The sequence below is a fragment of the Nycticebus coucang genome, chromosome 9 (genome assembly GCF_027406575.1).
Source record: "Nycticebus coucang isolate mNycCou1 chromosome 9, mNycCou1.pri, whole genome shotgun sequence".
NCBI lineage: Eukaryota > Metazoa > Chordata > Mammalia > Primates > Lorisidae > Nycticebus > Nycticebus coucang.
The window spans coordinates 121,196,620-121,213,606 of record NC_069788.1 but is presented as its reverse complement, the minus strand read 5'-3'; the positions used below and the strand labels follow the sequence as shown (position 1 = coordinate 121,213,606).

The window sequence follows — 16,987 nt, the reverse complement described above, 5'->3', positions numbered from 1 at the left end:
AGGGGTCTTACTTTCCAACCTTACATTTACAGTAGAAACAGCAAATAATAGTTACTATACAAATAACACACATAGGAGATATGCACACGATTCCTGCTAAAACACCTTATTTGCCCCAACTGTATTTCCTTTTAGGTACTCTCTGTACTGCTCCAAGTAAGCCTCTATAGACAGTTGCAGAGGGTATGTCATCTACTATCTGGTCTGACAAAATTTCTCCAAAACAAATGTCTTTAGTGATTTCATCTTTATTATATCATTATGCCACTATAATTCAAACATTAATAGTCCATTTATTAAGAAAAACTATTCCTAGGCCAGGTGCAGTAGCTTATTAAGAAAAACTATTCCTAGGCCAGGTGCAGTAGCCCACGCCTATAATCCTAGCACTCTGGGAGGCCGAGGCAGGATTGCTTGAGCTCACAATTTCCAGAGCAGCCTGAGCAAAAGCAAGAACCTCGTCTACTAAAAATAGAAAAACTGAGGCAAGAGGATCACTTGAGCCCAAGAGTTGGAGGTTGCTGTGAGCTATGACGCCATAGCACTATACCCAGGGTGACAGCTTGAGACTCTGTCTCAAAAAAGAAAAGAAAAACTATTCCTAGTTGCACATTAGCAGATTTCTTTAGTTCATTATTTGGCACATTCTTAGCAGGTACACATCTTTTCAGTTTACTCAGCATTGAAAACATAGTATTATTTGTTTACTTACAAACTAAAAGTAACATTGTATCTCTCATCCTATATACACCTGACAACCTAATATTTGGACACTAAAAATAAATAGTTTAGTCCAGGTACAATGGCTTAGGCCTGTAATCCTAGCACTCTGTAAGGTGGAGATGGGAGGATCGCTTGACCTCAGGAGTTTAAGACCAGCCTGAACAAGAAAAAGACCCTGTCTCTACTGAAAATAGAAAAATTAGGTCAGGCATGGTGACTCACACCTGTAATCCTAGTACTCTGGAGGCCCAGGAGGGTGGATTACCTGAGCTTAGGAATTCGAGACCAACCTGATCAAGAGGGACACCCTGTTTCTAAAAATAGCCAGGTGTAGTGGCTGGCACCTGTAGTCCCAGCTACTTAGGAGGCTGAGGCAGGAGGACTGCTAAGCCCAAGAGTTTGAGGTTATTGTGAGCTACGATGCCAACACTCTCAACTCAGGGCAACAAAGTGAGACTGTCTAAAAATAAAAAAAGAAAATGAAAATAGAAAAATTAGCCAGGCATTATAGCAAGTACCAGCTACTTGGGAGGCTGAAGCAGGAACCCAGGATTTTAAGGTTGCTGTGAGCTAGGTTGATGCCATGGTACTCTAGCCTGGGGCCACAGAGACTCTTATCTCAAATAAATAAAGTTTTAGTTAATGGAAGCCTACATGTCTATAATTATGACAGAAGCAGCAACCAGGTTTATTTAGTAAATGTAGTTTTTTTTGTTTGTTTTTTTTTTTGTAGAGACAGAGTCTCACTTTATGCCCTTGGTAGAGTGCCGTGGAGTCACACAGCTCACAGCAACCTCCAGCTCTTGGGCTTACGTGATTCTCCTGCCTCAGCCTCCTGAGCAGCTGGGACTACAGGCGCCTGCCACAACACCAGCTATTTTTTTGTTGCAGTTTGGCCGGGGCTGGGTTCGAACCCGCCACCCTCGGTATATGGGGCTGGCGCCCTACTCACTGAGCCACAGGAGCTGCCCAGTAAATGTAGATTTCTTATACCGCCGAGGTTCAGTTTACTAAGGCCAGAAAGGGTCATCCAGCGTCAAGAACTTCGGCCAGCCACATGCACGGAGGCTGGCAGGTTCTAACCCAGCCTGGGCCTGCTAAACAACAATGACAACTCCAACAACAACAACAAAAAAAAAAAAAATAGCCAGGCGTTGTGGTAGATGCCTATAGTCCCAGCTACTTGGGAGGCTGAGGCAAGAGAATCGCTTAAGCCCAAGAGTTTGAAGCCACAGCTCTCTACTGACGGCGACATAGTGAGACTCTGTTTCAAAAAAAAAAAAAAAGAATTTCAATTATAACTTTCCTAAGCCCTAAAGTTTCATTAAACTATCTAGAAGAAAAAGGAAAATGTAAAATGTATTAAAAGAAAGGAAAATGTTTACCCTGGCTTGGCTCTAATTTTAAAGAATACGTTTTCTCAAAATTACAATCTTTTGACATTTGGTAATTGAATGAATTAAATAGTTACTCAACTCAAGACAGGGCGGCGCTTGTGACTCAGTGAGTAGGGTGCCGGCTCCATATACGGAGGGTGGTGGGTTCAAACCCAGACCCAGCCAAATCGCAACAACAAAAAAAAATAGCCAGGCATTGTCGCGGGCACCTGTAGTCCCAGCTACTCAGGAGACTGAGGCAAGAGAATGGCCTAAGCCCAAGAGCTGGAGGTTGCTGTGAGCTGTGACACCACAGCATTCTACCAATTACGAAGTGAGACTCTGTCTTTAAAAAAAAGAACTCAAGACATCATAAAAACTGTAACACAACTACTAAAATTTCCCTTTCAAGTGCAAGTACAATTCCATGTGTAGGAGAAAATGAATCAGTCAGATCCCAATTGATTAAGGCCCTAATTGTCAAACACACTTTCTCCTTCTGAAATTTTCATAACTGGCTTAAACCTGCTAACAGTAATCCCATGAGTGAGGTGAAAACATTATTGTTGCTTTAAAAGTTAGTTCTCTTCAATGTATATATTTTTTACCTTATATTATTGCAATGAGGCATACAAAGAATATTAAGAATTAGTCTGTCAGCCTGGCACAATGGCTCATGCCTGTAACCCTAACACTTTGGGAAACACAGGCAGGAGTTCAATAGCACCCTGAACAACACAGTGAGATTCCCTCATCTTTACAAACATCAGCAAAATCAGCCAGGCATGGTGGCATCTACCTGTAGTCTTAGCAACTCTGAAGGCTGAGGCAGGAGGATCACTCGAGCCCAGGAGTTAGAGGTTGCATTGAGCTACAGTCATGCCACTACACTTTAACCCAGGCAGTAGAGCAAGACCCTGTCTCAGAGGGAAAAAAAAAAAATCAAGACAAGCTTGATTAAGTTTGTCTAAAAATCAATTTCTTCCAGTCAGAAACTCTACAGAGGAAAGAGAAACAACACAGGACACATGAGAATGCACTCAAGGAATTTGGAAAGGGGACTATGCAATAATGTGACTGATTTGTGACCCTTAACAATGAACCATCTCCCCTATCCCTTTTTATATGAACTTGCAAAACCATTTCTAAGCACTTTGGGAGGCCTCAGCCAGTGGATTGCCTGAGCTCACTCACAGATTTGAGACCAGCCTGGGCAAGAGCCAGACCTCCTCTCTAAATAGCTGGGCATTGTGGCAGGTGCCTGTGGTCCCAGCTACCAGCAAAGCTGAGGCAAGATCACTTGAGACCAAGAATATGAGGATGCTATGATCTATGACTCCATGGCACTCTCCCGAAGGCAACAAAGTGAGACTCTGTTTCAAAAATAATAACAACACTGCTATGCTTTTACAGTTTTGATGATTTGTAAATTTTTTTTTTTTTTTTGTAGAGACAGAGTCTCACTGTACCGCCCTTGGGTAGAGTGCCGTGGTGTCACACGGCTCACAGCAACCTCTAACTCTTGGGCTTACGCGATTCTCTTGCCTCAGCCTCCCGAGCAGCTGGGACTACAGGCGCCCGCCACAACGCCCAGCTATTTTTTTGTTGCAGTTTGGCCGGGGCTGGGTTTGAACCCACCACCCTCAGTATATGGGGCCGGCGCCCTACTCACTGAGCCACAGGTGCCACCCTGTAAATATTTTTTTATGTTCTAAGCAAATTTACTCTAGGTCTAGATATTAATAGAATTTGATATCTCATTTAAAAGATCTAATATATATAATCAGCCACAATACTGGAAGAAGTTTAAAATTCATTCATGGGGGGTGATGCCTGTGGCTCAGTGGGTAGGGCGCGAGCCCCAGATACCCAGCGTGGCGGGTTTGAAACCGGCCCTGGCCAAACTGCAATGAAAAACTAGCCAGGCGTTATGACAGGTGTCTATAGTCCCAGCTACTCAGGAGGCTGAGCCAAGAGAACTGCCTAAACCCAGGAGTTGGGGGTTGCTATGAGCTGTGACGCCACAGCACTCTACCGAGGGTCATAAAGTGAAACTGTCTCTAAAAAAATAATAAAATAAAATTCATTCATGGTTCTTAATCAAATAAGATTTACATAGAAACAAAATAGGTTTGTTTTCATTGTATGTTTGAGGTAAACCAAATAGAAGAATCACCCATCATCATTTTACTTTTGTTCAAGTTTACAATCAGAAAGTTCATAGCATTTATGCACTGAACTTTGTATCATGCAAGGTTTCTCACTACTCAAATTCTGAAATAAAACATTAGCTTAGGCTCAGCGCCTGTGGCTCAAGGGGCTAAGCTGCCAGCCACATACACCTGAGCTGGTGGGTTCAAATCTAGCCTGAGCCCACCAATGATGGCTGCAACCAAAAAAAAAAAAAAAAATAGCCAGGCGTTGTGGCAGGTGCCTGTAGTGCCAGCTACTTGGGAGGCGGAGGCAAGAGAATCACTTGAGCCCAGAGGTTGCTGTGAGCTGTGATGCCACCGCACTCTACCCAGGGCGACAGCTTAAGGCTCTGTCTCAAACAAGAAAAAAAATATTTAGCTTAATTTCCCCCCCAAAAAATAAGACTGATATCATTTTATTATTTATTTTATAACGTGAGCTTCATTTCTACTGACCAGTCATCAAGGCTATGACAGTATCTTTTAAGGATGTTTTCATATTTATTCAGTTTTTTCATCGAAAAAACTATATTTGAAAAACTTGAGCTATATAACACAACAAATATAGGGAGCAATTCAATAGTGATATTAAAGGATTTTTTTATTCCAGTGTTTTAATGTTTTAATTATAACTTTATTCCAAGTTATAATATAGAACTATTACAAAGAAAAGGCAAAAAAAAAAGCAAAGGCAAATCTAATACATATCTTATATTGGTATAATTTATTCATTTTAAGAAAACTCACAGGGTGGCGCCTGTGGCTCAAAGGGATAGGGCGCCAGTCCCATATGCTGGAGGTGGTGGGTTCAAACCCAGCCTCGGCCAAAAACTACAAAAAAAAAAAAACTTACAAGGTTCAAAAACGTACTTCTTCATATTGTCGTTTTCTCACCATAAAAAAACTATCACAAAGAGGTAGTAGATGAATAAAGTTTATTAAGTCTTATAAAATAAAGTCTTTTTTTCTTTTTTTTTTTTTTTTGAGACAGAGCCTCAGGCTGTTGCCCTGGGTAGAATGCTGTGGCATCACAGCTCACAGCAACCTCCAGCTCTTGGGCTCAAGCGATGCTCTTGCCACAGCCTCCCAAGTAGCTGGGACTACAGGTACCCGCCACAACACCTGGCTATTTTTTGGTTGCAGCCATCATTGTTGTTTGGCAGGCCCGGGCTGGATTCAAACCCACCAGCTCAGGTGTATATGGCTGGTGCCTTAGCCGCTTAAGCCACAGGCACAGAGCCAAAATAAAGTCATTTTAAAAGAAAAAAAAACTTTTTTTTTGAGACAGAGTCTCACTATGTCACCCTGGGTAGAGTGCCATGGCATCACAGCTCACAGCAACCTCAAACTCGGCCTCTCAAGTAGCAAGGACTACAGGTACCCAGCTATCTTTTTTTTTTTTTTTTTTTTGGTTGTAGTTGTCATTGTTGTTTGGCAGGCGTGGGGTGGATTCAAACCTACCAGCTCCGGTGTATGTGGCTGGTGCTACAGGTGCCGAGCCTTAAAAGAAAAAAAATTTTTGAGACAAAGAGTCTCACTCTGTTGCCCAGGCAAGAGTACCATAGCATCAACCTAGCTTTTAGCAACCTCAAACTCCAAGCTTCAAGTGGTCCTCCTGCCTCAGCCTCCAGAGTAGCTATAACTACGGGTGCCACCACAATGCCAGGCTAATGCTTTTGTTTTTAGTAGAGATGGGGTCTTGCTCTTGCTCAGGCTGGTCTAGCATTCCTGCACTCAAGGGATCCTCCTGCCTTGGCATCCCAGAGTGCTAGGATTACAGGCCTGAGCCACATAGCCCACCTCCTTAAAAGAAAATTTAAATAAAATTACCCCTATAACTCTGCTTTCAATACCTTGCCCAGGTACATGATAAGGTTAACTTTATCAGTTTGATTTCTAATTACTCCAAAGAGAAAAACTGTGAGATGATGGAGGGTGTTTGGCTGTTTGGGGGTGGGGAGGGATGAAGGCTGAAGATTAGAATGAAGAAAAGGTTGAGATTTGAGACTAATCATTTTTTAAATTTTTTTTTTTTTTTGAGACAGAGTCTTACTCTGTCACCCTGTGTAGAATGCTGTAGTGTCATAGCTCACAGCAACCTCAAACTCTTGGGCTCAAGAGATAACCTTGCCTTGGCCTTGCCAGTAGCCCACCACAACGTCTTGCTGGTTTTTGCTATTTTTAGTAGAGAGAGGGTCTTGCTCTTGCTCAGTCTGGTCTCAAACCCCGGAGCTCAGGCAATCCACCAGTCTCATTCTTCCAGAGTGCTAGCATTACCGGCATGAACCACCTGGCCATTTTTTTTCATATTTTAAATGTATATACTTCTCCGTATAATATTCTTCTTTTGGAGATTTTTTTAAAGGTTCTTTAAAAATCGGTTGTAAATTACCTTTTACTTTTATAATGCAGATATTTGTCTCACTATAATAATCTACAATAAAAAACAATTAACACTGTAAAAAAGAAATTCTATACTACGTGGTACAGAAATTGAAGCCAGACAAATTAGTAAGAGAACCAAAGGGAATCCTGCAGCAGTCCTCTAAATGCTGCACTACTGTAGAAGACTAGAAGTTGATATCTCACCTGAAAAAGACCAAAACAACCAGTATTGATGTAGGGTATAAAAGTACTATAATAATAATATATTTTTGTTTCAGACTTGTTTAGAATCTTAGTTTTATTTTTTAGTAAATAAATGTAACATGTTTGTTAAATATTTACTCTTATGACTATAAAATAAAATGAAACACTTTTACATTCATAAATATACAAGGTATGTGTCATTTAATTAAACCAAGAGTTTACTAAATGCAGTAATAGTAAATCAAAAATAACCATTAAAGAAATGTAAAAGTCTATATTTTTATTTTATCGGCATTGAAATGCTATTTACATAATGAAGACCTAAAGATAACAAACAACCCAACCACTAGCCTCAGACAACTGAATATTCCAATAGAATTTTAATACATTATCAATTTCTGGGCTTGGTTTTAAAGTAAAGGTAAACAGAAGTAAAATAACATACTTTATTGATTACAGTTTATAAATGTAAATAAAGTGCCAAAGACCACAAAATAACTGCTTCATATTCAAAGGCACAAGTTCAATTTAGCACATCAGCTGAACTCACTGCATTACACACATACATTGCAGAAAACAATGGTTAAGTGACCTTGGGATACTGCTCTCCAGATGTCTGAAGGGTCCATTTATTCATCGAAATTAGCTTTACTTTTTTAAAAAAATTAAAATACAAAGAAATTGGCTTGGCGCCCATAGCACAGTGGTTACGGTGCCAGCCGCATGCACCAAGGGTAGAGGGTTCGAAGCCAGCCCAGGCCAGCTAAACAACAATGACAACTGCAACAACAACAACAAAAAAAAAATTGCCAGGTGTTGTGGCGGGTGCCTGTAGTCGCAGCTACTTAGGGGGCAGAGGCAAGAAAATTAGAGGTTGCTGTGACATAATGAAACTCTGTCTCAAAAAAGAAAAAGAAAAAGAAATTGTCCCTACTTCTGATAAATACCTAGCCTACCACACAACTACTGTCTTTGCCCACATAAGAGTCTACTTGAAGTTTTTCTTTTCTTTTCCATTCTAGGACTACAGATATTATAAAGAAAACAATTAAGAACATGCAACATGCACAAAGGGTCAAGAATACACACACACCTTCCCTTTTGATGTACTTCACAGGAAGGTTAACAATACTATACACAATCTTCAGTATGGGGACACATTTTCAGAGATTTTAAATGAGAAATTCAATAACTATTAAGCATTTGCTTTCAATTATTTCAGATCATGAAAAGATTTTTCAAACTAATTTATAATACACAGTATATGCATTCAACAAGTAATCATGTATAGATACGTGTTCACGTGATTCCTCTACTCTTTTAATTAAAAAATTATGTTTCTCTTGGTCATAAAAACCTGATTTTAGGGGTTTTAAAAGTTCAGCTATTAAGCTATACTTTGCTTTGGCACTAGCTCCCCCTCCAGACCAATGTACTAATACAACTGCATTTTTGAAAAATAAACAAGTAACAAGTTTTTCCAACCTACTACCAAATTTCAAAATTTACCACTTTTAAGGGGAATCCAATTTCATAAACATGACTGGTTAGAATTTATAACAAAAAACTGCACAACGTAACCAGAATAATTTTTTAAATTTTATACATCTTAAATAGAACTGATTTTTAAAATAAGTTCAAGAACATCCATAAAAAACAATCTACATAGCGCAAATTTCTTGAAAATTTTGAATCCCTACCTTAAATCATAAAAATGCCCTTCATGTTAACTCACTACTTGATAAAAGATAAATTTTTCTAAGTTTCTGCCAGCCAGGCAAGTTTCATTCCTGCTGTTCAGCTCTTCAATTTAAACAAAATTCTCAGTTTACAAAGCAGCAAAAGGAAAATCTATGCCTTCAAACTACCCTCCTATGTTTCTTATAGCCTATTCATTTCTAACACCATGCATTTTTACATACTAAGCCTGTAAAATCACAATTTCAAAGGCCTAAATTCCCATCTTCTCTTTATGCTGTAGTATTAATAAATTAAGTAATTAAGACTTTCTATACATATCATATATTTCACAAGGATAGAAATGTACAAGGTCTTATTATTTGGCATAGAATTTTAGGTTATTCTAAGTTATTTTAAAGAAGGGGGACTAAAACTTAATCCATTATCTCAGTATAGATCTGCAGTACATAAATAATAATTTCTTAAAATACTTTCCATATGAGGCACTCTTTTAAAGAATTATGCATAAAACATGACTGTAAATTTAATCAAGAAAATAAATATGCACTTAAACCCAGGAATAACAAGAAAAAAAATAATGAAACCTGCCTACAGTATCCATAGAGCCAAGTCAAAAGTCAAGTCAGTTACTTGTGACTAGTTTAACTCTAGGCTGATAAAAAAAAAAATAATAACTTGTGTTGCAGTATTTTGTTCAGCAAAATGATGACATTTGGGGTTTTCTACTGTAGAGCCTGGCTTTTCTTGAGTTGGTTTAAATAAACTGCAAATTAATTCAAACATAGAAAGCAGAAAACACCACCTATCACTGCCTTTATCCAAGGCCCCTATCTAAAGAGTAATATACAACAAAATGCTAAAAGCTCGCCAAGGATAAACCTTAGCCGTGACACTGCCATTTAACTTAAACACATAGCGTCTCTAAAGATTGCAATCCTCACAGTGCGAGAACAGGTGCTGCACCCGATAACCCGCTCTCCTGCAGGACGAACCTCCTTCAACTAATAAATACGAACCCATTCAGCCCTCCCAGATAAGTTTACATACTCAACAGTCGCCAGCTCATGTGTGCATCCAAAGGGGTTACAGCGGCGCTCAAGCCTTAACTGCCCCGCACCGGCCCCTCGCCGGGAGCGGCTCTTTGCGCTGGTCCACTCCCTGATTTCTAGCCGGAGGACCCACTCATGGAAACCCCACAAAGCACAGGCATCCTCTTCCCAACAGTCCGTGACTACAGGAACAGAGCGGCTGGCCAGAAGGGAGGGAGGTGTAGAGGGGAGACGAGGGACACCTCCCACCCCCGCCCCCATCCCATCTCGCCAAGGCTTCGGCCCCTGCCCTGAGCAAGGATGCGCGACGTCCAGGACAGCGGCGGCGCCGCTCGCTTCCCAGCTGGGGAAGCAGGCGTCCCTCACCCCTGCCCGCGCCCCCGGGGCTGCGCCAAGGCACCCGACAGAGCGTCCCAGGGGCTCCCTCCCCACTTTCCAGAGAGCTGCTGGATGAGCAGCAGCAGTTGCACCAACAGGCCCGGGGGTTGCCCAGGAAGAAGAGCAGCGACAGCCTGGGAGCCTCCTCAGATCCCGCGCGCTTGCCCAGCCCAAGACCCCGAGGCGCTAAGGGCCCGGTTCCCAAAACGCCCCCTTACCGGAGGCGGGAGCAGAGGCGGTCTCCGCCGTCCGCCGTCGCCACCGCCACAGCCCTCAGCAGCAGCTGCCCCACGCCGGGGAAGTGGGAGGGGTGGCTGGGTGGAGGATGCTACTCCCGACTGAAAGGAGAGGAAGGAACGGAAACAGGAACCGCAGCCGCTGCTTAACGGAGCCTTCGGCGCCACTGACTGAGGGAGAGCGCGAGGCGGCGCGAGCCGGGCAGTAGCTGACAGCGCGAGACCGAGCGCGAGCCGGGTCCAGGGCGCGCGACCCCGAGCAGCGCCGGCCCCATTCCGCGGAGAGAGGAAGGGGACGGGTTGGCTGGGGGCCGGGCGGGGGCGGGCGGGGGCGGGCGGGGTGGGCCTGGAGCCGAGGGAACCGGCCACTCGGGTCAGCCGGAGATAAGGCGCGCACGCGCCGGAGCGGCTCTGACAACAAGCGCAGGCGGGGAAGCCGCGGCCAGCGTGAGCGGGCGCGCGCCCCTCCGCGTTCCAGGCTTCTGGGAGACGGCGCGCATGCGCTGGCCACCGACACCTACGGCGACCCTGGCATGTGCCAGGACTTCTCCCCGCCCCCTTCTTCCCTGCGCCGGCGGGCAGCATAGCTGCAGCAACCAGCGGGCAGAACCACGGGCCACGGCGGGACGGCAGAATTCCAGCAGGGCACAGGCTGCACGCGGGCGCCGGCTAGCACGTAGGCCGCCCTCAGCCGCTTGAAGGCCGGAGGCTGAGGGGGCGCGAGCGGAGTCCGCTCCCACTGCCAGGAGACCCAACTCAGGAGAAGGCCGTATTCTCTGAAGTGCCGGGGAACCGACCGCCCCTAGCCAGTTCAGCCCGCGGCCCTGCGTAGCACCCTCGCTCGCCGCTGTTAGGGGTAGTCGCTGCTGCTGCTCGGCCCCTGCAGCCCGCGCCTGGACGCTCGGCTACGCTTACAGCGCGATCGTACAATGGCATCGCTCCTACCGGCGACGTCGCGCCCGGTTTTATCCTGTAAGAACTGTTATTCCACCTTCTCCCGCAGAGAAAAAACCCCCCACGAGGGCCTGTCTTCGCTACCCGGCCTCTCCGGACCTGCGGCTGCGACAGCCCCCCTGATGCGGAAGTTTATTCAGTACGGAAAAGAGAACAGCATGGGGAGGGAAGGGGAGGCTTTTCCCTAAGATGCTTCCTACCCGCTCGGACTCGGAAAATTCCTGGCGCCCGCGATGCAGAGAGTGGGCAGAAGAGCTACCTCGGACCCGCCCAGACCACGAGCTGAGCTGCAGGACCAAGCGCGGAGCCAGGGCACACAAAGTAGTCGCGGGGCTGAGGGGTGCCGCGGAGGCCAATCAGAGCCGCGAGCCGCGTGAGTGGAGTGCGAACCGGCCAATCAGAGGCCCGCGAGAGAGGCTTCCCTTCCCAAACTCTTCCCTGTAGCCTTCGGCCCCAGGTCCCAAGCCTGGGGCGCAGTACGGTGCAAAAGAGAAATGGTGCTCTAAAGACAAGTTTTATTCTCTAGGCTTGGATGTTTTTAAGTAAATACCAGGGGTACTTGTACCCCAGAGCAAATAGCGAAGGCCTCTTAGATACTGAGTTTTATAAGAATCACAGGAAAAAGATAAGAGGCATTGGCCTGCCAAGAGTGCAGTCTGCCTAAGAACCAAATAAATAAATTAACACATAAATAAATTACTGAGACTGTCATTAAAGTATTTAATTATTTGTTATTAAAGTTATTATAGAAAGAAAATAAGTCCTCAAGTAGGTTCCAAGGGAGGCTTGGCTGGACCTTATATGCCTCTGGTATTTATTTGTCAGCTGTTTAAACAAAAATCATGCTATGAAGTGCTGTACTTTACAGTCCTTTGTAAGATTGTTATTTTGGGAGGAAACCAGGATGACTTATCCAAGGTCACAAAAAATATATACTGGCCGACCCAGAATCACATTCTAGCTCAGAAAGTTTGGACGTCATCATTCAATAAAATCATTAACAATCATCTGTCATATGCGTGAGATTTTTGCACTAAGCTTACAAACAATAAGATTCTGCTTTAAGAGTTACCCTTTGATTGTTGGAAATAAATTTTAAGTATATGCTCAATTTGAACAGAATTTTAAGTGTAAAATGGATTAAAGACCAAAATCTTATCAGTCACACTTCAGATAATTTTTTTAAATCACAGGTAGTGTGGATGTTTTACTCTTTAAAGATAGCATTTTTCAAGATATTTCAACAAGCATGTATAACTTTTTTTTTAAGAAAGAAGAGACCTGTTTCTGGTTGGTTAACAATTAGAGCTTACATTTTATAATACTTAAGTGTCTTCAATTTCAAAGCTTTACTTTATGTTTGCCTCAAAATGTCCAGATTTTGTTTGTTTGAGACAGAGTCTCGCTCAGTCGCCCTTGGCAGAATGCCAAGGCATCATATCTCACAGCAACCACAAACCGTTCGGGCTCAAGCTATCCTCTTACCTCAACCCCCAGAGTAGCTGGGACTACAGGCGTGCACCACAACATGACCAGCTATTTTTCAGACAGCAGGTCTAGCTTTTGCTCAGGCTGCTCTCCTGAGCTCAGGCAATCCACCCAGCTAGGTCTCCCAGAGTTCTGGAATTACAGGTGTGAGCCACTGCACCTGGCAAAATGTTCAGATTATTCTCTTATCTTCAGTTTTCCCTTCAAAAACTCAAGAATTAAAATATTTATCTTTCCTCCATCCAGTGAAAGAAAAAACAGAAAACAAAACAGGATTTAGTACTTTTTTATAGGACAGTATAATATACTGCATATTAAAATAGCAAATAACTTTGGCATCTCTGGAATACACTCAGAAAGTAGTTCTTCGGCAATTTTGATCTCTGCTAAGTCAATAAGCTTGTCAATCTATGCCATGCACTATTATCAAGGCCCTTTCCCGTCTATGTCATGCTCGGGATTTAGCTGCCATCCCACAACTGGAAGTTTCAAACAACTAATATGTGAGGACAAATCTTTACACATTAAGTTCCAAGACAGTTATGAATTTCCAGAAAATTCACTTGTAACGGGGGTGCTTAACCTGACTCTTCTCCATGAGGACAACAGCTCCAGAGAGGAAAATTTCTAAAACCCTGCTTTTGTCTTGCCAGTTAAAATTGTGAGACAGAGAGTATCCCCAAATGGTTCTAAACATCACTGGCCACCGCAAAGCATCGCGTCAAAAACGTTTTCTCCTCAGGCGGCACCTGTGGCTCAGTGAGCAGGGCGCCTGCCCAATGTGCCGAGGGTGGCGCGTTCAAGCCCAGCCCCAGCCAAACTGCAACAAAAAAAATGGCCAGGCGTTGTGGCGGGCGCCTGTAGTCCCAGCTGCTTGGGAGGCTGAGGCAAGAGAATCCCGTAAGCCCAAGAGTTAGAGGTTGCTGTGAGCCGAGTGACACCACGGCACTCTACCGAGGGCGGTACAGTGACACTCTGTCTCTACAAAAAAAAAAAAAAAAAATGTTTTCTCCACAAGCTCCAGCTTCTTACCCTGCTGCTGTTCTCTTTTCACTGTCTTCTCACCCCAACTGTTTGCCTCTGCTCTTCTCATTCCCAGTCTGTGATACTTGCTTACAAGTATAAGTGCTCCACCTCTTCCTCCACCCCTCCCTCACCAAACTAGACTTTGGGCAGGTTTTTGCTTACCTGGAAAGTTATAAGCAAGTTCTGCTTAACAAAAGATTGTACAGAACATTTTCCATGAACTATTATACTAAGAACTAGCAGGACTTCGTTAGCATAGTATTTTCTTTTACATAGCCTTGGTCAAATTCTTACACATCAACCAGAGCTATAGGGACTTGGATGTAGGGCAAAGAAGAGTTAACCCTTAGACAATAGAAAAGATGGAAATTAAAGTTACTACATGAGTGGCCATTTTATTGAGAGATTAGCTAGATCAAAGTTAATGAACTTGAATGGTATCACATTTCCTAAGTTGTGAACATTCATGTAGAAACTAGTTTGAAATTTACTACCATTTTATTATGGCTGCAATAAAAATAATAGCCAAGGTGTAATATTGCTGAACACCAGTCCGCATGCAAAACTCTTTACCTCCACCATTTAATTCTCAAATCAAATCAAACCTTCAAGGTAGACTCTATTATTATAGTGGAGAAATCTGTGGGGTCCTAGAAAGCATCTAAGGCTCAGCAGCAGCTCCTTACCAAGTAGTTTAGAAATTTTTCCATCTTTATCAATGTGTGCCCACCAACTATCAGTACTGGAAACATTTTTAATCATTTTTTTCTTTTTTAAGACAGAGTCTCACCATGTTGCCCTCAGTAGAGTGCTGTGGCGTCACAGCTTACAGCAACCTCAAACTCTTGGGCTTAAGCGATTCTCTTGCCTCAGGCTCTCAAGTAGCAGAAACTACAGGCACCTGCCACAATGCCCAGCTATTTTTTTTTTTTTTTTTTTTGGTTGCAGTTGTCATTGCTGTTTAGCAAGCCCGGGCCAGGCTTGAACCTGCCAGCTTCAGTGTATGTGGTTGGCACCCTACTCACCGAGCTACAAGCACCAAACCATTTCTTTTAATCATTTTTTTAATTATTCTTTGGGGGAGGGGTTGTCTGTTTTTCGGTGGGGTTGGTGAGTTTTTTTATTTTCGTTTTTGTTTTTGTTTTTTTTTTTTTTTGAGATGGAGTCACATTCTGTCACCCTCAGTAGTGGGCCAGGGCATCATAGCTCACAGCAACCTCAAATTCTTACCCTCAAGGGATTCTCTTCTCTTAGCCTCCCAAGTACCTAGGACTACACCCACAACAATGCCTAACTATTTTTTTTTTTATTTTTTATTTTTAGAGACAAAGTCTCGCTTTTGCTCAGTCTGGTCTTGAACCTTTAAGCTCAGGCAATTCAGCCACGTTGGCCTCCAAGAGTCCTAGGATTACAGGCATGAGCCACCACACCCTGCCTGTTCTTGTTTTTTGATTGTTGCTACAGCTACATTTCACTTATAGGATTCCATTTTGCAAGAAATCATCCTAAAGGAAGCACTGTTATTACCATAAGCAAGAAGATGTAACCTTGAAATAATCAATTTACCCATTTTTCCCTCAGTTTTCTCGTCTGTAAAATAAAGAGGGGAACTAGATACATTTTTGTTGTTTTCCCATTCTAAAACTATAAATCTATATAGCTTGATACATCATTGACAGTAACTACAAAAATAAAATATAGGAAAAGAGTTTATATTCTCAAATCCAATGTATTTTAAGTGATTTTTTTTCAGCCAACTTCTTAAATAGAAACTCTACACCTACTCATTAAAAAGCCAGAGCTAATCTTTTCCATTAGAAAAGCAATGAAGGCACACAATCAGCAATCAGTACCTGGGCCTCTGTAAGAGCTGCACACTGCACGATCAGTGATCAGCGCCCAGACCTCCATAAGAGCTGCACCACGATCAGCAATCAGCACCTGGACCTCCTTAAAAGCTGTACACGATAAGCCATCTGCGCCCACGCGGACCCCAGTAAGAGCTGTACCCACTGGGCCTCCGTATGTCCTGACCAGGAACTCCGGAACCCTCACAACCCCGCATCCTTTATCCTATACCCTTCCTGCCTCCACACAGGCCCACTCGTCTGGCCAGGGACTCTGGTAGCCGCACGCCCTCCCTGCCTCTGTGCAGAGCCCTTCTCTTGGCCACAGACTGCTAGAGCCTTGGGATCTCTGAGCCAAATTCACTGGGCGCCAGGCACTCACAGAACCATGTGCACCACCCCCCACCCTGTTGCTGGATAAGGGTGTGTCATACTCCAGAGCTGCTCCCACAACCAGAACACCCTGGCAGGGACAGCCCCAGAGGAGCTACACAGGGTCACTCCCTACAAAGATCAAGCAACAACAGAGTGATCCTGCTGGGGTCTAATCTTGGAGAGACACCTCCCCAACTCTGAGGACAGCCAGAGGCAAGGGTGAAAAACAATCATGAGGTGAAATCAACAGAAAAACTCTGGCAATATGAATAATCAGAGTAGATCAACTCCCTCAAGGATCAATGGGGCCGACACAGCACAAGATCCCATGCACAAATAGTTGAGATGTCAGAAACTGAATTCAGAATCTGGATAGCAAATAAGATCAAACTAGAATTCCAAGCAGTAACCCAAAAGATATCTCAAGAATTCAACGAATTCAAAGACCAAATGACCAAAGATTTTGATGCATTGAGACAAGAAGTTGCAGCCCTCAAAGATCTGAGAAACACAGTAGAATCCCTGAGTAACAGAATGGAGCAAGCAGAATAAAGGATTTCTGACATTGAAGGCAAAGCTTTCGAACACTCCCAAACTCTCAAAGAGGAAGAGAATGGAGGGCAAAAACAGATCACTCTCTCAGAGAGCTCTGGGATAATTCCAAGAAAATCAATATTCCCCTTATAGGGATCCCCGAAAGCGACAAAGTGGCGTCACAAGGCACAGAGTCTCTTCTCCATGACATTATGAAAGAGAACTTCCAGACATGTCAAGAGATTCTGAAATTCAGATAGCAGACAGTTTCAGAACTCCAGCATGACTCAACCCAAATAAGACATCCCCCAGACACATCATAATCAATTTCACTAAAGTTAATAGGAAGGAGAAAATTCTGAAAGCAGCCAGACGAAAGAAAACCATCACCTAATGTTAACTAGTGTGATGAAAATGTGTCAAACGGTCTATGAACCAAGTGTATTGTGCCCCATGATCATACTAATGTACACAGCTATGATTTAATAAAAAAAAAAGAAAAAAGAAAACCATCACCTA

General features: G+C 43.4%; 1 protein-coding gene across 6 annotated transcripts in view; it reads right to left on the bottom strand.

Annotated features, from left to right (window-relative positions):
* The window catches only part of FUT8 (fucosyltransferase 8), a 429,531-nt gene extending 418,008 nt beyond the window's left edge, over window positions 1-11,523 (bottom strand). For 3 of the 6 annotated variants that reach the window (XM_053602553.1, XM_053602548.1, XM_053602554.1), the window contains exon 1: window positions 10,227-11,165. The gene's annotated coding sequence lies outside the window, so the exon portion shown is untranslated. Of the gene's footprint in view, window positions 1-9,628; window positions 9,678-10,226; window positions 11,166-11,398 lie in introns of those variants that run through there. The other 3 variants (XM_053602549.1, XM_053602551.1, XM_053602550.1) reach the window with 3 other exon arrangements.
* Between the last annotated feature and the right edge of the window lie 5,464 nt (window positions 11,524-16,987).